The sequence below is a fragment of the Molothrus aeneus genome, chromosome 2, assembly GCF_037042795.1.
Source record: "Molothrus aeneus isolate 106 chromosome 2, BPBGC_Maene_1.0, whole genome shotgun sequence".
NCBI classification, from domain to species: Eukaryota; Metazoa; Chordata; class Aves; order Passeriformes; family Icteridae; genus Molothrus; species Molothrus aeneus.
In genome coordinates this window covers 10,369,053-10,392,212 of record NC_089647.1, presented here as the reverse complement: position 1 = coordinate 10,392,212, position 23,160 = coordinate 10,369,053, and positions in this window count along the sequence as shown.

Below are 23,160 nucleotides of genomic sequence, written 5' to 3'. Positions count from 1 at the left end.
CTTGATGCTATTACACATATAGGTCACTTGGGAGAGTGCTTAATCACTGAACTGAATATTAATTAGGACAGCTTTCTCAGCCAGTTTTTTTTAGAAAAGGAATACTTCTCCAGGAGGAGGGGGAAAGGACCAAACCCACCCAAGTCTGGAGTTATGAAAATTGAGGTTGTTGCTGTAAAAACTTGCTATATAAATTGAGGTTCAGATTTTTGTTTCATGGGGACTGATTTTGTGATAAAAGAAGTCTCTGTGGACTTTGAGTGCAAGCTGTGTGAACCCAGTCTTTCTTCTTAATTTCTCCTGTTGAAACTTTTCTCTATCTGCCTGCATTTCACACTGTCCTGTTAAATGCCTGACCAAAATTACTTGGTCACTTGAAGCTGATTTCCACAAGTACAAAAGAGTATTTTTAAAAGTTTTGGCTTGAGATCCTGAAAAGAAATGTGGGATTAATGCATCTGAGTTGAAAAATTAATCCTTTATATTATTTAAAGACAGAAACACCTTACTTGTATGAGTTGCAGAATGTAAAATCTACTTACCAAATTTGACTTCATTTTCTGTACCAAGTCATGCTTTAAATAACTTAAGAATTATTTGGGTTCTTCTTCTAAAAGGTGCAAAGTTTGTTTGCCAGATGCTAGAATGCTCTGAAGCACAATATTCATCTGATTTAGTCATGCCCGATGCTACCACGGATTAAGTCCTCCGAAATCCAGGAATGCTCAGGAAGAGCTGAAGGAGTTTGCTGGAGGTGGTGCTTGCTGTTGCTTCTGCAGGACAGCAGCTGGCATTGCCATGCCCTATCAACACTCCTCTGCTGCACCTTCTGAAACTCCTCTGGGAGCTCTGGTTTTTCCCCAGGGCTCTGTTTGGGAGCTGCTGGCTGTCACAGCTGTGTGACAATGATGAGCAGCAGGAATTTTCCCCCCTTCCCCAGGCAGGGGCATAGAGAAGGTACAGCTGTCTCCTGGAGTGGATTCCTGGAGGCTTTTCCACTCAAAGAGATGAGGTGTTTCATTTGGAAAATGGGCTTTAGGCACTGGGGAAGTGAAGGATGGACGGGGGAGGGTCAGCGTAGGGCCGGGACCTCCTGGGACCTTCTCACTGCCTGCTGAGTTCAAAACCTGCTGCTCCCACCAGCTTTTAGCACTGAGCTTTGTGTGCTTTAGCAAGAGGTCCTGGCACAGTGCCTAGTGCCTGTGCCCATCCAGGTAGAGCAGGGTGCTCTCACCTGGGCTGGCTGCTCCCATGAAGCTCCTCGAGGCAGCTTGCACATGGTCAGGGGTTCAGTGACAGCAGTGCACACCTGGGGAGATGCTGCAGCATCTTCCTTCTCAGGCCTGGCTTAGCATCATGCAAGGATAAGGTACTGTGAATCCTGCTGCTCTGACATTTCCAGCCACATTTGGGATAGCATCACTTTATTGTCTGTATTTGCTCATTAAAAACTATCAGCAAAATCCAGGTTTATATGTATTGGTAAAACAGTCCCATGAATTTGAACGTGTTTCCATTGTGAAAGCTTAACTTCTTAGCTTAATTTTGTATTTCTAGATGTTTAGAAGGGGAGAAATTTTTTTCTGTTCTTTTGTTAGTTCAGAGATGAAGTTAAATATTTTAATAAATATTGAAGATAGTGCAGTGATTGTTGATTCAGCACTGAGGTGGAAGATGTTTATCTTTAAAACTTGTGTGAGTTTTCCATATAAATACCAACTGGAGGAAACATCCAGAGAGGGGATAAGAAAAGCTGAGTTGGAAATGAATTTGAAATGGATTAGATCCTGAATTAGATCCTACATAGAAATAAACAGTGGCAGCCAGATGACATAAGAGATAAGGAGGTAATGCAGGCACAGGTGGCACAGGACTTGGGGGGAAACAGAAAACATGTCTTGATTTCAAGGTGGATAAATGGAAACACTTGGTGACTGAGGCTAGGAGTGTTGATTCTCAGAGCAAGCACCAAAGTGAGCTGGGGCTTAGAAAAAAATCCCAGCTATTGCTGGAGGTTAGAGTGGTGAACATGCGGTGTCTAGCCTGAAGAATGCAGGAGAGGAACTATGAACCTTAAGATTCAGAACTTAAGTAGGTCAAAAGACTGGGATAGGCTTAGACTGGAAGGAGATCCTGAACTTTTAATAGGGTGCATAGGGTTGGAAAACTGTGATTTGAGAGGCGGGGGGTAAAAAAATTAGGACTGATAGAGATTTGCGGTAGAAGGCAAAGTTGATTTGGGGGAGTTGAGTAGTTTGACAAGTCTGTTGCCACAAGAGCATGTTGGTTTCCCACAGCAATGCTCCCCATTCTTGACTCTTTTTGTCAGCAAATGTGTGAAAATATTCCGGCCAATTCTGTCCCAAAAACCCATAGGGCAGCAACTGCTGCCATTTACTCCCCCAATCTGTTTGTTGTACAAGAGTTTCAAACATTTATAAATGGACAAACTGGTTGTGAAGGAAGTGGAATTTGGTTTTAATTCTGAAGAAGTAAACAAGGATGTTGCATGTAATGAAAATATTATTCACAGAGAAACGAGGAGTTTATAGTCTAAGGATGGTTAATGATTCTTGCAACAGAAGTTTGCCTCCAGTTGCATGCTGTACAGTCATTGTTAATTATGTTATCCCATGCTATTTTTGTTCCAAACTATTCTTGCCTTATTCAGATTTTTGGATGGACAGAGTTTGTTTAATGAACAGATGTTCACTGTTTTGTACAACATGAGGCCTCAGGCCTCATTTCCTGCATTTTATTCAGACCCTTACCATGAAAAAATGATTCTTTTCCTCAGGGGCTTTTCATGATGCTCATCACTGTAATATCTGAATAGCTGCTCTCAAAATAATTAATTTACCTTCACAACACCCTTGAGCTGTGCAAGTTTTATCTATTTTTACAAGCAAGCAATAAAGGAGAAATGAGATCAAGATGAGATATTTCATCTCTTTCCAGAGTGCCAAGTCTGAGACATCCAAGACACTGTCAGAATTGTCAGGTTTTTTTTTTTGTTCTTTTGAGGTACACAACATTAAATTTTGGACTTTTGTTTCCTAATTTTAGTGCTTGCTTGTTTGGTGTGGAAGGGATAAACTCAGGTTCAAGTAATAGTTTTTGGTGTACTATTGTTTGGGTTTATTAACACTAGTTATGTTCAATTTTGTTTAAAGAAGAAAATAATCTAGACTTTCACATTTTCAAAGGGAATAAAAATGAGTGCTCCCCAAATCTAGTAGGTTATGAATTTGTAGATATTTATATGTCAATGTATTTATAATACAGCACACTGGCAATTTCTAATCTTTTGTAGGCTGCTCACTCAGGTTTTGATAAGAAGGTAAAAAAATGATCTGTGAAACTTTTAGTTTTTCTGAACTAGTTAAATGAAACAATTAAGGCATCAACACAAAACATCAGTATGAATAGAAATTAATTTTCAGTGTCATAACTAGAGCAACTGTCTAGAAGTAGTCCTGAGTATGCAGAGAGAATTTGTTGCAAAAATACTTTTCATGATGTTGACAGGAAGAATTTTTTTTAAATCCAAGGAAAAAAATTAATTTATGGTGCTTGTTACAGAAAGGTTAACTGCTCAACCCACTGAATTCCAAGAGCATCTTGGAATACCTGGTCTACCCTGGATAAAATGGTACCTTCCTCTGTGATTCTCATTGCCTGATACAGCTTTTTGCCTTACAGTGCTCATTCATTATTGAATTATCAACAAAAATCATATTTGGAAGCATTTAGATAAATTTACCAAAATGTAGCAAGTTAAATTTAAAATGAAACCATCAACATTTATATGCAGCATCCTAACTGGTGAAGCTGCAAGCTTGCTGGTCTTGCCAGCTGGAGCCCAGGGTTTTCCTCCCCTGTTATTACTTGTGTGCACCTACACTTATTCCCAGGGTGCTGCTTCAGGAAAGCCCTTTGGCTTCCCCCTCTGTTAGGCCTATGAAAGCTGTTGTGCTTTTTATATAAAGGAATTTGAAAAATACACATTGGCCTGTGAGCTTGAGTAAAGATAGTGAGCTTTATGGTTTGGGGCTTTTTCAAATTAAAACATACTCAGCTTTAATCTCTGTTTCAAGTTTAGTTCCAAGTTTAGTTCATTTTTATTGAATTGCATCCAGTGATAGTGGTAGTATTTAGCAAGTGTGTGTGTCCCCTTTCTTCCCCCTGCTCTGTTTAAAGGCTTCATGCTTTCTAAGCTTTTGAGGTGTTTGTGTGCCTTGTTTTACAGACAGGTCCATGGTTACGGGTAAAGGCTCACTTCTGTAGGGCAGTGTTGCTGAAACAGATGTGCAAGCTGACATCTGGAGGGGTCAAACACATTTACTAGAGGTTCCTGGTAAAATCCTGCTCAGACAAGTGCTTGCTGAAGTCTCTGTTGCTTTTTGACCATCTTCAGGGCTGTGTCTAGGTGATTAAACACTTAGACTTGGCAGCTCTGAGCATTTTAATGAATGTGCCCTTTGTGGGTGTCACTTTAATATCTCTGTGCCTAATACTCTGCTTGGCAGAGCTATTTCTGTCACAGGTAGTTGTGAGAGCATCAAATGCCCAGAATACTGGGCTAGGGATGCACAAAGATGAGAAATGCAAAGGCTGCTTGGTGCCTGGATCCCAGAGCTGTGGGACCCCAGGGGTTTGGAATGAACTAAGAAATGGAGTTTTGAGCCCATGGGAAGCTACTTCAGCTAGGACAATTTAGGTCCTAAGGTGTTCTTCCTGCAATTCTGAATTTCAAGAATCCACCTGCTCCACCTTGTTGATAGGGATTTGTTGGTATAGGTATAGTTTTTTATTTATTTAAATCTTAATCAGACCACTCTAGAGAAGACAACAGTTAGCCATTTTTAATGGCTTTTGTGGTACAGTTTTTCCTTCAGCAATTCAGCCTCTTTGCCCATTTCCCTGCTGCTCAAGCCTGCACTGATACACTCCTCCCAGTGGCTGAACTTGGCAGATCTACATTTTTCAAACCAAAAAAAGTTGCACTGAACTTCAAGCAGCCTTGAATATTACCTTGTTTTAGTTTGCTGTACCCCCAGTGTAAAATCTTGGATGGTGGCAAGCCTCTGGGGTGCAGTGAGCATCCAGGGGCAGACTGTGCTGTTCATTTGATGGTTCTCTTCTGAAAGAGAATTGTTTGCAGCCCTATAAGCCAAGCAGCTGCTGTCACTGCTCCTGATATGAAAGCAACACTGCCAGGGTTAGGCTGCTTGGGGAACTTTGCTTGCTGATCTTTGAATAGGGAAATGGCTTCTAAGTTAGTGGCAGGGCTTATATAGAGAAAGGAATGTGAAGAAATCTTTGTTCATAATTCATCCTGTGCTTGGAGATGATATGGAGAAAGGAAAGTGAAGAAAGCTTTGTTCATACTGCATCCTGTGCTTGGATCTTGAGTATTTTGAAGCAGCACAAAAGAGGAGGAGAGGGAGGAAAGATGAGCAGCACCATATGGGCTGCTGGAGGAGAGAAGCCCAGTTGTGGGTGGGAGTATAATGCTTATTTAATAACAAAGACTCTGTGCCTGTCATAGTGCATAGGGAACGTGAAAATAGCAGCTCACATTCTGCTTTTCCCAAACTGAAGCTGTCTTTTGAATGACTGGATCTGACAAGGTCAAGATCTCTGTCTTGTGAATTTGACTGATGTTAATGACCTGGAACAGGGCGAGCAGAAACCATCACTGTCAGAGGAAGGTTACCCAGAACACCAGAAAGAGTTAACAGAATTAATATTTATGAATGCAGTGGTGAAAGTTGCTAACACAACACCAAAATGTGCAGTGTGCTACCTGAACCTTATTGCCAGCTCCTGCTCTGCCTTTCTCATTTGTAGGCAATTTGGTAAAATTCATTGATGCTTTCTGTGACCATTGTGTGTGCACTCACATGACAAACATTTTCCCTGTCATTTAAGATGCCAAGTGGACTCCACTGACATGTTTGTTCATTTTTTTCCCAAGTGCTGAAGGAACAGTGGGTCAGACAGACAATAAGAAAAGGTTTTGCTTTTTTTTTTCCCCCCAGTTGTATCTGAGCTACAGAAGTTACTGTCAGTCAACTGTGACCAATACATCTGGAATTGACACTTCCAGCTGAAACATTTGAGGGACATAAACAATGCTGAGAGCTCCTAGGAGAGAGCCTCTTTGTCTGTGCTTTTGTGTTTTCTAGCATAGTGAGTTGGATCCTCTGGATGGTGAATGTTATGAAAATTAGAAAAGAGAAGATAGGTTTTTGACATTGAGTTACTTAATAATCTCACACCATGGAAGTAGAAATTTTTATACTTATTAATAAAATTAAGTGAATTTTTTTATTTTGCATTGTGATTTTGAAGTACTCGTAACTGGGTAAATTTGCTTTCAGATGTGTTGTACAAATAAAAGCTATTATACCTGTGATCTGATCATGCTGATACAATACTAAGCACTCACTGTGTGAGTTCAGTAAGTCACTTCTGCCCTTCCCATTGACATTGAGGTCATTTTTGCAATTAGTTTGGTGCAAAGATGTCTCATTTTACTTTCTGATCCCAGTCCTGCAATGCTGGGGAAGACCACTGGATGGAACTATTACATTTTACTTAACAGAATGATGCAAAACCATGCTGAGACTGAAATATGTGTTCCTAAAAAAAAAAAAAAAAAAAAAAAAGCTTTTATTAAATAAAAGCATTACCATTAATATTTGATTTAAAAAAAAAAGTATAAAAGCCATAAAGAGAGCAGATTTTAAATAGTACTTCTATGAATCTCAAATTATCAAGAGACAAAATTTTCTCTTTTGCAATCTCTAGTTATTCTATTTGGAAGAATCAGAGTTGAAAAACCAACAGAACTTTAATTATACTTTTTCAAGTCACGAGGGCTTTTAAGAAAGATACTATGTACCCTGTGCAGTAGTATTAGCCAGCAGATTATCCAGCCAGAAGTTTTTCAAGACTTAATACTGTTTGGCAGATAGCAAAAAAGCTTCCACTGTGGGAGATGTTAGGCAAGAGGCTTTTAAGAAGTCATGCTTCAATTATTCTGGTTAATTAGAAAGAAAGAAAGTCTGTAATTAAGGGAGAAGTTCTTCCCTATTTTTTCCCCTCCAAATGAAGTTGAAAGTTAATTTGGAGCTAAGATTATGGGGTTTATTTTCTCCTGCCTTTCATTTTGACTGGATGGACATGATAGCTGCTGTCATAATACTGTGGGACCTCCAGGGATGAACATTTCAGTTGATCAGCAGCTTGAATTTAAAGAACTAGTTCCTATATTTGGAAACTTTAACAATTTGAATTAATTCATCTACCTTCACACTCTTTGTGTGATGATAGCCACAAATGTTTACAGTAGAAAGCTACTTTTGTAATTTGCTAACAAGGCAGTTGTTAAAAGAAAAATCATAAATGTCTGTGTATTGCCTCAAGCCAGACCCCTCTTGAAGATGAAACTATGCTAATAGAAGCTCATTGTTGCATCATCCCCTAGGCAGTGACAGCAGGCAGATCTCATTGCAGCCCAAGCTCTGTGCACTCACACTGGAGTCCTGGAATATTCATTTGTCTCACATGTGTGTCAGGAGGTGCTACAGAGGGACACCACATTCATGGGTGGTTAGCAGCTGGCATGGAGCAGGGATTACATGCAGAGATCTTTCCTCCTTTTTTGTCCTATTTGTAGTTTGGAAAAAAAAAAGGAACAAAGCCTCAGTGCCTGTAGTACCTTGTGAAGCATGGGATATTCAGCTCTTTATTTAAGGAGAGAAAGAGAGTCATAAATTATACCATACAATAAGAACTGTTTTTTGAGTAGTTTATACTTTTAAGGCTGACTACTAATACCTGTTTAAGGCCGAACAGCACAGGAAAAACAGACTCTGAAAATGTAGGAGTCCTCATAGCCTTTCTACCAGCACAGCAAGAGGACTTGAGGAGCCCAAACAGAAGTTCAGAAGGTGACTGCAGTCCTGTTCAAGCTGAGGACCCTTTGCACATGGTGCCAGGGTTTACCAGTGGGGTGGCTCTGATGATCTGCATGTGAACTACAGAAATTCTGCTTGTGCTGTGGAGTTTCCAAACCTGTCAAGTGACACCAAAGTTAGGCTAAATATGTAAACCCATTATTTCTTGTGAAAGGGGAGGAAAGAGTGCCTGAGAGGCAGTCTTCTGAATATGGAGGAAATCTAGTGATTATCAGGGAAGGACATGTCAAAATTGCTTCAGGAAGGAAAGAAACAGCTAGAGCAAGCTATTTGCTTCATGGTTTGTCTGTCTTTTCATATTGCTAAAACCCACCAGAGAACAGCTGTTTCCCAGACTGGATTGACTAAGCCTGCTGCTTTGTCTCCTTTATCATGACTTGGCTAGTAGAGCTGTTCTTCACTCACCTTAGTAGTTGTCTGGTAATTGATTTTTTTTTTTTTTAAGAGGATAGATTTCACAAAGTAAGAAGAATGGCCTTGTTTTTCAAATATTTGATGAATGTGGCTCTTCAAGTTATAAGTAAAACCAAAATCATCTCATTTCTTTTGATAAATTAGCCTTTTTATAATGTTTGCCACTTGCATTCATTTAGCCCTACTCTGACTTTTGCTGCAAAAATGCATAGCAGCTTAAACATTTCACTGTAGATACTTGGTATTTTGAGGTATCTCCAGCTAAATAACTTCTGATTGGGAAGAACTGTCTTACATGTCTTATGGTTTAGATGGCTTGCTCTTTCAGATGATGTTGATTTAATCAATAGAACAAAACACAGAATACAGTTGGAATGCTAACCCTGGATGGAGCTTTCCTTTAAGGAAAGGGAAAATTAGTTCTGTGGTGTCATTATCAGCTGTGAAGCCAGCATCTGCCTGTTGTTTCACAGCACCTCCCAGATGCTGGGGTTCCCAATCTGCCTGGCTTCACAGCTCCTCACCTGCCTTGCTCTTTGCAACTAAACTGCTGCAGTGTAATTGAGAATTTCAGGCGGCACAAGCACCAGATGATGAGATTTTTTTTCTTGGTTTAAGCCTAATTAACTGTTAACTTGTTAATTGGTGGAAATTCCTACATCAGAGATCAGAAGTTTGTGCTGCTAATTATCATGATCTGGTATGTGAAGCTGTGCTGACACTGGCAACATTGGCAGACTGGGATAATTAGAAGTAGGCAGGTGCAAAACCAGAGTACTTATCTAATTGATTTGATGGAATACTCAGTTTTTCATTGCTCCTCCCTGTCTCAACAATAGGAATCAAGTATGAGCTGCTGGACATTGGAAGCTTGGTTGGCATCTGAGTATATGACCAAGCTCTACCCAAAAAGGCAATGTCTGAATTGGTATAGAAGACTCTTTAGTTCATCTATAGTTTGCATAGCACTGGAAAGGAGAGCCAGAGCTGATTGGTTTTCACTTTTGGCTGCTGAGAAGGACCTTGTGGTTGGGTCAGCTCAGCTGCCATGGAGGGGTGACAGCTGTGGTGATGCTCAAGGCTGGTGGCAGGAAAGGCCAGAGCCCCTTGGCTGGTCAGAGACATCCAATGGGCAGAGCTCGCGGAGTATAAAAAACGCATAACATGGGAAGAGGTCCAAACACTCTCAGGTTTTGTGTTGCTGAAATGGCTCCCAAGGTATTAAAGGGTCTTTTTTCCCAGCCCTGTGACCAAAAAAGTTGGGATTCCTCAGCTCTGGTTCTCAAGGTTGTTTATTTTCTGTTATCTATAACATTGTTTCTCTGACCTGACAGGCTGGGTTGAGGCACACTGACCGCCCTCGGGGCGGTGTTGTCTTTTTATACTACAAACTACATGTACTTTATTTAGAATAATTGTCCAATACCTATCACCTATGTTAGACAGTTTATCTCTACTCTAAACCAATCCAGAAGTGCCACCATCACAGCAGAGGATGGAGAACAAGAAGAAGAAGGAGAAAGACAGAACATGCCCGGATTCCTCCATCTTGCCTCTTGAACCCCATTCTAAATCCCCAAAGTTCTCCTTTTTCACCCTGTGACAAATTAACTATCATTCTGCTCAAACCTTTGTGGCTTGTAAATCTTCACACAGAATTGGTAATTGTTTCCATGGGTTAAAATCAAAGGCACAGGTGTCTTTGACTCTGTGCCAAGGTCTCGAGTCCTCCAGGGCAGCCAGAGGAATGTCCTGGGTTCCGACAGACACCCAGTTGTCATCAGCATGAGGTGCTGCGGTAGCTTGGCAGGACACACATTCAGTGGTGTTACAACTAAATTGTAAAGATAGAAAAATGCTTTTGAATTAATAATTTTTACAATGAAGTTTTTTACATTTTGCTTTTACATATGTAGTTGGGGTGTGGGTTCTTTTTGGTTTTTCTGGTGGTTTTTGTTTCTGCTTTAATGTGGAAATGTGTCCTGCTTGTAGGGTAATATTGCTAGGCCTGTTATTTTGTATTTCTTGCCTTTCCATTTTGTTCTTTATATTCACTGTTATACATTTTTCCTTTCTTTGCTTTCTTGGGCTCTTTTATTTGCCAGTGCAGAATCTCCTTTTCATTGCAAGAGATGGTGGGGAGAAGTTTGCTCCTGCAGGCACCTGATCAGGCAGTGAGCACAGTGAAACGTCACCCCAGTGTTTTGTAGGACAAGGAATGCACTGGAGTGGTAACCAAAACCTGGTTTGGGCATTTTTTAGCTATATGAAGAACTAGACAGATGAAGTTCAAGAGTGAAATGTTGGGTGGACATTGAATATAAAGAAAGGTCACCGAAGGGAAACAAAGCATTGAAATATGAGTTAATGGTTGCCCACTGGTGATGTGTGTTATGAAGCTGTAACTACAGTATGAGTAGGAAGGCAGGGGGAAAAAAAGCCAAGGGGGATGAACAAGTCCATGAAAAATTGCAGATAAAAGGGGAGCAAAATATGTGCGATGAAAAGATTTAAGAAAATCCTGGGAGGAATATAGAAAGAAGTTAAGGGAATATAAAAATTGATGAGAAAAGCAAAGAGATCTTTAAAAAAGATCACACTTATTTTAAAGAAAGAGTTTGAGATGAAATCACTTTTTTTGCACAGGCAGGAAAGGTGCTTTTCTCTCCTTGGAAATCCTGAAATTCCCAGCAGGGCAGGAACAGGCCTGGGGTGCCCCAGTGTGAGGCTGGGGTGCCCCCTGAGAATGGCCTTGCCTGTCAGGAATGGGAGCAGTCATGTCCTGCAGGGAAAGGAAGAGCACAATCCCTTCCCAGGCTCAGCTTTGCCTTTCTGGTCCTCCCACTCCTGCTACTGGGAAAATTTTCCCCCTCATTTGAGTTACCTGCCTCCACTTTGCAATTTTTGGTATCTTGGCACAGTTTGGGTTTTTCCTTGAGTAAGCTGGAGTTGCTGCTTTGCCAGGAGCATGGCCAGTAGGCAGCATTTAGCCTCTCAGGAAAATGCAGTCACTACTCCTCAAACATCAGCCTCTGTAGAAGAGATTTTCTGCTTCCTTGGTTGAAAACAGCATGGATTTTCTCCTTTTTTCTTCAGTAAAAATATCTCTCTTAAGTACTGGAGTTTCTTGGATTTGAAAACAGGTGATGGAATAGAGACCTGAGATGAGTCTTCTGGCTCTCCAAGTCTTGGCAGCTCCTGCAGGGGAAAAACCCAACAAAACCAGACCCTCCCCAGCTCTTCCTAATCCCGTCTTTAATTTAGCATTCAAATATTTTCCTGCAAATCCAAGTGCTGAGTTCAAATGTACCCCTCTGCCCCCAAACCAGCTGGGAATTTAAAATTCAATAGAAAATACAGTGATTTAGTAAGGGAAAACCTTGTGGTGCAAATCAGTATATTTTAAAAGATTATTTCCTTATCTGAGTGAGACAGATTTTTTCACAGAAAAACCTGGGGAGTGGTGTGAGGGGGCAAGTAATGACTACAGCCCATATCTTGACCAGTGTGGCTTGTGTTGGGGCAGTGAGATTGAAATTGCTGCTTGGAACAGAAGTGTGCAGTCATCTGGTGTGTATGTTCTGTTCACCTAATGTTCAAAAAGAAAGGCAGTTTTGGGTGACCCCAGATCAGTTGTTGTATGGCTCCTGTTACACCATATGGAAGATTTACTTTGCAAGGATTCCTGTTTCTTTTAGCTGTTCCCTTTCCAAAATATCTGAGATTTTACCTGCAAATACTTGAAACCTGCATACTGATCCAACAACAACAAAAAGAAGTTGCATAAAATATATGGTAAGTTGCATAAAATATATGGTACATGATCTGGACTGTCAGTTATCTGTCACTTGTTTGGAGTTTTTCTCTTGGAGGTAGGAGGAGGTTATTTTCCAGTAGTTTGGCTGCACGTTTTCCACTGCATGGATCATGTGCTCATGTATAGTAATGTGACCTGTAACTCTCAGACTTTGGGTCCCCAGGTAGATGAATGCCATGGATTGATGAGCAGGGACATTTCAGTAACATCTTCCCAAGTTAAACTTGACAGGTTAGAGTAGTTCTGTGTGTGTCTTGTCACATAACACCCAGAGAGCATCAGGAGGGTCAAGTAATATCTGAAAATGAACTAATCCCAGTGAAAGTGTCTACAAGCTTTATGTCAATTTTTTTGAGAGCTTTTTTTTTAGCTTCTTACTTTCTATGTACTTTTTCATGGCTGTAGTCCTCTGCTGCTAGAATTCGTTTGTGGCACTGTTAAAGGAGCAAAGACAAAAAGATTTATTTTTCCTCCCATTTGATTTGTATCCTTGTTAATGTGTAGGTGCCTATGCTAACAGTATCCTAGAAGAAACATGGATTGTGATTTTAAGAGAAGAAAGCATAGGATTGAGTGGGATGCTGGCTGCTTGTGTTGCAACCTGCTCTCCCTCTGTTTCTGCATGGGTCCACCCCCTACTGAAAAGGGCTACTGAAGTGTGATGGCTGAGATTTGCCAGAAATCAAAGCAATAAATAGAATGCCCCAAACACAGCTGCCAGGGCACTGCTGTCTCAGATTCAACTTGCCACTGGTGCTTTCCACCCTCTCCTCCTTCACTGTGTGTGCAAATCCAGGGTTGTCCCATCCCAGGGGCAGAATCCAGCACTTGACTTTGTTTGAGGGAGTCAGCAGCTCCTCCCAGTTTAGTATCATTGGCAAATTTAGTCTCCCTGTCCTGAGTCCAGGCCATTTATGAAGATGTTGAAGAGCACAGGGCTGAGGATGGAGCCCTGCAGACTCCCACTGGGGACAGGTCACCAGCCTGATGTCCCCCTTGTCATTGTAACCCTTTGTGCCCAACCCATGAGCCAGCTGTCACCCATCCCATGCTCTGTTTGTCCAGCTCTGGGATGGACCTTTTATCCAGAAGGATCCTGGGAGAGACAGTATCAAAAATTGAACAATATTTACTGAAATCCAGAAATTTCATCAACCATCTTCCCTTGATCACTGGGCGGGTTACCCAGTGCACCTCATCATAAGAGGAAATTCAGTTTTTTAAGATTCTCACAAATCTGTGCTGGCTCTGACCAGTGACTGAGATGTCCTTGGGGTGTCTTTGAGCATAAACACAAATGCTGCTTTTAGCTTCTCTTCAAGCTTAATGTGTTTAAGGTGAGCTGGGATGGTGGAGCTTTTTAATCCATCAGGTACACTGAATGACAGTGTGTAAAGCACAGCCACTTGATGGTTTAGTACAGAAATGAAATCTTGAAAGCTTTGTGAAACATCACAGGCAGCATTTCTGTAGAAACACAATGAAATTTCCAGGTAAAATTTGTGGAATTACCTATCACTTTAACCCAGTCCACATATGCAGCAGAACAAGCAAAGTAAATTTTAAAGATTTTCAAAGTAGTTTTTAAGTATTTAATAACAAAAATGACAGAATAACGCATGCATTTTTTTGAGTATTTCTATATATTTTATCTGAAAACAGTGAAAGTATTTCTAATAAATAGAAGTCATAAAATAGTTACAGTGTGCTGTAAAAATGCAATTTATTTTACGCTTGGTAATGCAGGATGGAGTAGAGTAACACTAAATAAAATCTGATGCAGTGAATCTGGCAGAGTACTAAGTGTACATTTAGATGACTGTGCTATTAACCTCTTTCATATACCCTCTCTAGTTTGTGGGCTACCTTTTATTACAGCAATAAGTGATAAGGACTACTATTAGCAGTATGAGATGAATACTGGTCCCCAATTCAATTTTCTCATCCAAACTGTTATGACAATGACCTATGTAGTCTTTAAGATGAAATTAATTTTTGTTCAGAGGGCCAGCATATGGCTTATGATTCCCTCAAGTCCTACTTAAGCCTGAGCTTGATGTTTTATTTATAATATCTTGTATAATAATGAAGCACTGACTAGATTATTGTATTAGTTTTGCCCAGATTGAAGGACTTTTTCCAAGAAAAGGACAATACTACAGGAAACCACGTGCTTTATGCTTGTATAGTTTTGTAGTCATGGGCCAGATGCTGCTGCAGCTGAAGCTGCCTATTGCATAATCTCCAATTGTGCTTCTTGAGATGTGCATTGGATTTATCCTTGGATTATATGGTTTTGTTATATAATACAACATTCTTGTAGTCTATAGAAATTTTTGTGCAATGTGGCTTAGAAGGCATTTTTTTTAATCTGTCATTTTCATTAATGATATATTTTTCCTTTTAAACTTAAGTTGTCCTTCTGGATAATAGTACTTTTGCTGTGAGTGTCTTACAAGTTATGTGAAAATATTTTGTAAAAGGGCATCAATTTTCTCCAAGGTGAAGCTTCAGCTAAAGCTTACATCTTACGAAAACCCACTCAATCAATCAAAAAATATTTTTGAATGCACCAAACCACAGAAATCCTTTAGAGTTTGAATCCTATATATGCAGCAAGAATCATTCCTCTGTCAATGGCTCTCCCTACTTTGCTTCTCCAATAACTGACATAAAATGAGTTGATGCTGAAGAATAAATGGGTAATGATAATGGAGCCTTAAAATGTGAATGTAATGTGAATCATTTTATAAATCCATTGAAAATCAGGTGGTGGTCTCCTATAAATTAATGCTTGTGTGTCCTTCATGTGAATATGAACGCTGAAAGTTTTTAATTTCATGTTTTCTGTGATTTTTTTTTTCCCTATTATATACTAGTCCCTTCATTTTAATGCCTCTCTGTCTTGGTTTGGTCGAACTTAAATGTCTAATGAGTTTCACTCACTTTTTTCTTACAGGATATTTAAATTTTGTGTCTGATTCTGATTATTGTGTTATGATAGCTATAAGGACCCAGCCTTTTTGTATCTCTTCATGTTCAATTGTGTGTCCAGTGGAGCTAATGGAATTTATTTTTCTCTGCATTACGTAAAAATTGGTGTTTGTGCAAAGATTAAAATCCAAAATGCAGCCATGATTCACATTAATTCTTTTAAAGGATATCACATGAATGTGTTCTACTGTAAAATTCCTCATTGCTTTTTCCAAGTGTATTGAGCCTTGAAAACTGAGATAAACTGAAAAATAGTCTGTACTTTGGAAGGCAAGGAGACTGAATAACAGCACAGATCAGAATCCAAATTCCAAAGGCATAACTTAGTCTTAGAAATTCGTTTTAGGAAGATGTGGCACAGACTAATCCTAAATTCTGTCATAGGTCACATGAGACTGTTCTGACATTTAGAATGGTCCTCAGCCTGGCAAGCTTTCAGGGTGACATTTAGATGGAACTTTTTAGAAATATATCACCTACTTGGGCAAGTGCTGTGGAGTGGAGCAGATTTATAGAGCGAAGAGCCTATTATGCAGAACTGTAGATCACTGTCGTCCACCACTAAAGCCAGATTTTTTGCTAATGCTCACCAAGTGTCCTTTGCTTTTCTCCTCTCCTTGCTGAAGTAACAATTCAATTTGATAGCTTTCTTTTAAAATGTTTTTGCTGGGAACACTAAACCTCTGTCGTTTGTCTCATTGCCTGCTCAATCCACCAGATGCTTTTTGCTCCTTTTTTCTTCCATTTTGCTTTCAGCTGCCTGTTTGTTCCAAAGTTGTTGATATCACCATGTTGTACATTTAATAGTGTAGCTGGGTTCTGGATAGGGCATCTATCATATTAGGCATCCATCATATTACTTTGTACTGTATATATACACTGGCAAAACCATTAATTAATGAAACAAGTAATTTCTAAAATGCAGTCCTATTGTGTGAAAGTACAGTGCTAGCCTGAGACAAATGCACTGTTATGAGAAGGGAAAAAAAACTATTTTAGAAAGAAAAGGGGAAGGGGAGGCATAAAATGACTACAGTTACCTGTTGTCAAAATTTGTGAAATGACTATTAAAGCACACTTCTGGAGTTCTGTAAATTATATGGTAACATCTGCAACATTGATAGTATTTTGTAGAAATTTGTAACCATAGTGTTTCAGGCATGTCTAATATTTTTGATAAATCTGTTATCCTTAATCTGCTGGCAACACAATTGAATTCAGACCACCTGAGTCCAGAGGTTCAAATCCCCAAAGCTTTTACTCATGCACCCTCCTTTTCCCAGTGTATCCAATTCATCCAGTTCTGTGGAGCAGAGCTTTGCCTGGCTGTTCATTTGGATTCAGCAATCAGCTTAATCAGCTGTACATGATAGGTATCCTTCCTTAGTGTTTTGAATGAGGGTTTCTATTCTATATCAGTGAGAATGGCTGATAAATAGGTGGAAATAAAGAATGAATGATGTGAATGCAATGTGCTAAATAAATTCCAAGACACAGCTGAGTTTGAGTATCAGGAGACTGTTTACTGGTGACATTACAGAAATAAATAATGGAAATTTTAGGGATTTGATATTGTAACAATGATGGATTGTTTTGTGTCATTTTCAGATTAATTAATTCTTAAAGTCCTTTTTACTGTCACATGATCTCATTTTTCTATGTTCTCATTTATATTGCCACTATATTCTACTGCTGTGGAATTATATTCTAATTAACTTTGTCACAGACTAGTGTAATTGAAGTTACAGCTTGGTAAAGCTGAGGGTCAGTGCACCTTCCTGATGACTGGGGGATTAGGAAGATATTTAAAAACTTACAGTTGATAAAAATGCATGAGAGGAGATCCAGTTATTAACCTGATTTCAGCTAAAAAGAAACCTGCTATTACTTTTGTGATATTAAGAGTCCTTCTGATTTGTAAAAAGCTCACTGTATTCTTCTTTCTATGCAAATTTCCTAAAATTGTGTGAACTCTTGATGTTGCAGAATGTAGGATACTCAATTGGTCTACCTACGCAGATGGAATTAGGTGTTTTTTGTGTTAATGAAGAAAGGGAAGTATCTGACATTTGATCTTTTGGTTTAATGATCCACATCCTCATACAGAGATTTACAAATTAAATATGGCAGGCAATCCTTCACGTCACTCTGTAGAACTTGTGACAAAGGAACCAGCAGAGAATATTCACAGCTGTCCTTTTCACACCCCCAGGAACCTTAGTCCTGATATGGTGGTATGTTGCTTCAAATTTCAGAGAAAAACAAAATCCCAAAATGGGTCAGGTTGGAAGGGACCACAGAGTGGCTGTTTTAGGGCTGTTCCTGCTCCCATGCTTAGGAGGAGTGTGCTGGATGTCAGGGAGCTCGTTTTCTTAATGACTGCACTTGAAGAAGACTTCAAAACTACAAGAGAGCAGAATAGAATTATTGAAATAATCTTTCTCCATTAGGCCTTTTTAGGGAGATCAGGAGGGTGAAAAGGATGTTGCTGGTTTAGTTTATTCCTGGTGGGTACACTGGTGTGGGAATGAACTGTGGGTGCCAGCTTTTGTGGGGCATTTTTCCCCTCCTTCCTGTTGCAATCAGGTAGCTCAGCAGCTGGAAACAAGTATCTTGAAAGTTAAACTTGCAAAAGCAAGCCTATAATAACAGTAAATAACTTGATGTGAACTACTATAAAGATAAGGATTGAGTAGACTTTTTTTGAGCTTAACAAAATAATCATTAGCTACAGCTCTTAAATGAATGTTTGTCCCTCTCTAGGTTTTTGCAAAAAGCTGTAAAATAAAACTGATAGCTAGATTGATTAGAAATTGAATTGTTTCTTTTTGATATTTTCTTTAATTATTAAAACAGGACCGAATGTCAATTCTCTTTGCATACAGAAAGGGAAAGAAGCATGTCCATGAAGAGTTCATGGCTGAAATTTTGTAGTAAGCAATTTTAGTTTGAAAGAGTGAAAGAAATCAAAGTGTCGAAATAGATTCAGTTTTCTTGGGAGATGACAAGTTAAGTAAAAGGAAGTTTTATTAGTTAATTTATACCTGTTAATAAATTTGATGGCAAAACTGACAAGTAATACAACAAACTCGGTGTCACAAGTTCTGTTTCAGTGAATAACTTGGGCTGTAGCTAAGATGAACAAGCAGAAGCCTCTGGCTTGGCTGGAGTCATGGTGTAACATCCCTACAGAACTAAAGAAGATTACTGTTCTTATATTATGGGTTAGCTCACATAACATTTTGATAAAGCTTTATCTTTCGTCTTGTTCAGCTCTGAAGGGTTCTTTAAATCCCAGCATATTTTTCCACGTTTTTCGTCGAGAACAACTTTGTCTTTGCCATCAATGACCACAGGGTGGCAACATTAAAAAATGAAACCCCAGAGTATGAGCTACAGATCCACGGGTGAGGTTGAATGTTGGGTTGTGTAGATTTTAGGCAGAGGGCGTGTATGAGCGGGTGTGCCTGAGGATATGTCCCAGCTTTGCAGTTTTTCATCAACTTCCACAGCTTAGGACATCATGGTTGCCATTTCTGACTTCACTTAGGCATGTAGGAAGAGAAACTCAGTTTGAAATGAAACGTTTGTCAGTCTCTGCTCTCATCCAAAAATTGTTGTGATGGGTGGTGATGTTTTATTCTTGAGTAGAGGAGTTACTGCTCTGTTGAAAGCATTGAGGACAGGGCTGGCTGGTAGTCAGTGTGATGCACAAAAGTATGCTGCAGTCTTAGCTGGATAAAAGAATAGGAAAAAGAGCCAACCTGCTGCTAGTATTAGTGCTCATCTGGAAATTTAGATTTAGTACAATTAATAAAGGTAGCAGAAAAATTGATTTTTAGAATTCTCAATTGTGTATTAAAATGAAAACATTTGAATGTTTTCTTTCTAGTATGACCAATATGTAAAATAGAATTTTAAATGCACAATTTCTTGTGTACTGCCACTTCACCACTGCTTTGTGGTTTTTTTCTGAATGCTAGCTTTTTAAAGCACTTGAGACTTCAAAAAAAGCTTGTTTCTTGAGGTATGTAAAATTACCAGCTGCTTGCAATGTAGAGTGTTGCAGTATGCTTATAAATGCAGGCTCTACGGTCAAGTTTAGAAATCAGTTTACAGAAGTTTAATAGTTTTCTATTCTAATAGTCTAATCAATTAAAGCAGGCTGAGGAGGTGAATTTAGCCTTGTTGTTTAACCAATGAATGGACTGTAAGCTGTTTCTCAAAAGGAGATTTGTCAGTGGAGAATTGGGTTTCTAATTCTTAGGGTTTCCTCTCAGCTCCTTTACTGGACTTGATTCTTAATAAGTAGGAAGAGATTCTGAATGACTCACTGGAACTTTGAACTCCTCCAGGAGACAATTAGGAGAACATTTAATAGTAAAAGATTTAGTACTCAGGCTGAATAGTGGTAAGACCTATTAAATCATCTTCTTTCATTTATTAAAGCATTTCAATAAAACTGACATACAATCTACCTTTGCTCACAAAAAACTGAGAAAGAGGGGAAAAATAGCAGCTGCATGTCAGAATTGATATCAGTTTATTGTTAAGCACATCTGAAGCAAGTGTGCTTGCATGTGAACACATCTACACAAAAGGTAGCCAGACCCATTAAGCAATTCCATCATCTGTCATCTAATATAATACATAAAACTATAAATTCCTTCCAAACTTGTAAGTAAATAGTGTGGATTTTATTCTACATATTTTCCATGGGTTTTGGGGAGGTTTTTTGTGGGGTTTATTTTGTTTGTTTTGGTTTTTTTTTTTTAATTTTGACTTGCATAACAATAAATGCTAAGTCATTAGCTTTTCCAGTGGCTTTTCCATTGGTTTTATCTGGCAGAAGAAAATTAAGGAGCAGTAATACTAAAAAAGTATTATTTGCCAAATAAGTAATTTTAAACCTGTTAAACGAAGAAGTCACCCAATAAATTTGTAAATAAATCTCTGTAGGGTAAATATACCCTACCCTATAGTATCAAATTTTCATATATTTGAATTTCATACTAAATTGGCATCCAGACAGGATTGGTCCACATTGCTAGAAGGAAGAGTAGTGCGTGACTAAACATTTATGTTTAATATTTTGTTGTGTTTTTTCTGTCTTGTAGCTCCAATGAAAGATTTAAATTTCTACATTGTGCTAGGAGAATGTGCAGACTTTCCCTTTTAAGGTGGTGACATCCCCTGCAGATGTTGCAATTCATCACTTGGCTTAAACACAAATGTGACATGAACTCATTAAACTTCTGCCATGAGGTTTTATTGCTTTAATAATTTGTTGCAATATTTATAGGATAATGTGATGAATTGAATTTATCGTATTACCCAAAAAATAATGTGGCAGAACAATAAATCAATCACGTTTTAGCAAGTGTTAAGATTGTATTGTCTTAACATTCTAGATCCAAGCATAATAAGATCTCCTCTGAAAAGTGAAGCTTATTATCATGAAATATAGTTGACTGGTTTGGGTCTTGATCAAAAATCTCTCAAGCTGTTATCTGGTAGCTGCTGATGTAACTTGTTAAAAGAGTATTCAAGCAATGGCTTGTCTTGTGGAATAGACTGAACTTGGGAGCAGAGAATGGAGGCTCACTTGAGGCTCTTAGCTGAGCTGGGTCCTGTCTGATGCTGATTTTCTTCTAATTTGCTTGATAGAAGTGAGGTAGTTCCTAGAAGTGAAAGAGCAGCAAGGAGAGTAGAGGAAGAGAGAGCAAAGCAATTTGTAACAACCACTTCTTTTTGTCTCAACTGCCTTTTGAAGGGACCAGTTGCTAATTCAAGATATCTGTGAGGCCCCAAGGAGAACTGGGCTGTGTGAAATACAACTATTCCTCTGTACCTGTAATTACACACTGACAGTTGTTAAGTTACAAGAGAAGAACATAGTAAAAGAAAGGGAAATAAAAAGCTGAAATTAATGACAAAAGCAGTCACTAGATATTGATCCTCCAGGTTATGATTTTTTTTATATTTGAAATATGTTTTGTATTTGTCCAGCCTCCTCCACTCCATACACTGATTCATTCCAGAGTGATGCTGTGGTTAATTCTAAAATTGCAGTTACTGCTTTTATGGACTTTTGTAAACCAAATAATCCAAATCAGGGAGCAGGACACCAGTGTGGTGAGAATTATCTACATGCAGAAATACTCCAGACACCTCTGATGCAGATCCTTGACATGCATTGTCTGCTAAGTATGTGGGGAGAAAAGGAAAGGATGAAGACAGATGAGAGTAAAAGATATAATTAAACAACAATATCTATTTGACTCAGGCCATCAGAAGCCTTATTATATTAAAGTTTCTCAGACACAGAAGTAGAATTTTAAGGAACATAAGAATTATATTAAGATTGATCTTGTGAGTGCATACAGGATGTCATCTGAGCATAATACACAGTGTTCTCTTTTTCTAACAAAAATACAGAGAGAGACTCCAGTTTTGCCTTTTATTAAGGGTAGACACCTGAGTGGCCAGAGTAATAATTGTGACTTCTGTGGTAGCCTGGGTTTAAAAATCAAAATGTCTTTTGCTTTCATAATTCAATATAATATCTTCCTATCCGTGTACATCTTCGACATCTCAGGCGAGTTCAACTTCCAGGCATTGTCAAAATGAAACATTTGCTCTCTTGTGTATGGAACTGAAGGAGAATCGTGTTGTTGCAGTTCAGTTCTACTTGAAACTATCTCTGCCTCTGGAATGTGTGCTGCTTTTTTCCTTCACACTGTTCTGCATGTGTGGCAAGTGTTCTGTCAGTGGGTGCAGGTGTGTGACTTCCATGAAATACAGCTTTTTATTTCTATTTGAACAGACATTGTGGGAAATGCATCTCAGCCTGGGATCTTGGTCTAGGCAGAGCAGAGATGAGGTCTAACTGTCCCTTTCTGGAAACTATTGAAATCCACAAAGTGGAATAAAAATGATAGGGATTTTGCAGAAAAAAAAATTATTTTTCATCTAACCTAGTCTTAATTAGGAGATTATCTAGCTTGGTCCATCTTGAAAGTATTTTATTTTCCCTTCCCCCTCTCTGCCCTGCCTTTTTATTTTTTTTCCTGGCATTATTCTGTCATCTTGGTAGGTACTTGGCAGTTTCCATGAAAGTTTGGGGGAAAGGCTGATGGTATCTTCCAACCTGACCTTTTCTGTGATTTTTTTTTTTCAATTGCTGCAAACACTTTGTGAATGAATGTGTTTGTGTTTCTGCTGACTGCTTTTAATTTTCCAGAATGTTTAATTTGCCTTCAAACCAACTCTACCTCCAACAAACTCACAAAGTATGTCAGACAATCAAAACCTCTCCTATATCACATGTCAGGCCAGGATTTTTTGTGGAAAATCAAGTGATTTAAAGGGTATAGCAATTTTAAACCTGCTGTTGAATGAGTACAAGGACTTCAGGAGTGTGAGCTCACACACTTGCTTTTAGCTGCTGCTTTCTCTAGGCTGCTGTGTCCAGGTGCTGACCCAGAGCCCCAGCTTTTGAAGTGGGCTTTTTTTCCACCAGTGCTCCCCATCTTTCCCTCACTGGTGCTTTGGAAGCAGGGTAAAAGAGTTGGCATGACTTTTGGATATGGAGAGGGGCTTCCAGTGGACTTGATAGAGAATCAGCAGAGAAAACAAGCCTTCAGCTCTAGGTCACATTTGAATGATGTTGATCATCTTTCCTTGAAAGTTTAGTGTTGTGTTTTGAAATAGTTTTTGGGTTTTTTTGTAAAATCAGAGAGATCGCACAGATAGATATTTGTGGTACTTTGATAGAAATATCTGGCACAAGGACTGCTCAATTTTTTTTAGAAATAGGAGCAGAGCTATAAGTTTACTTGGACTTTGGAAGTTTGCATGACTTTGGTATTACTATTGCTTTTCTCCATTTTTAAAATATTACACATCCGGCCTTTGAAGGTAAGGTTGCTCACTGTCCATGTGTTT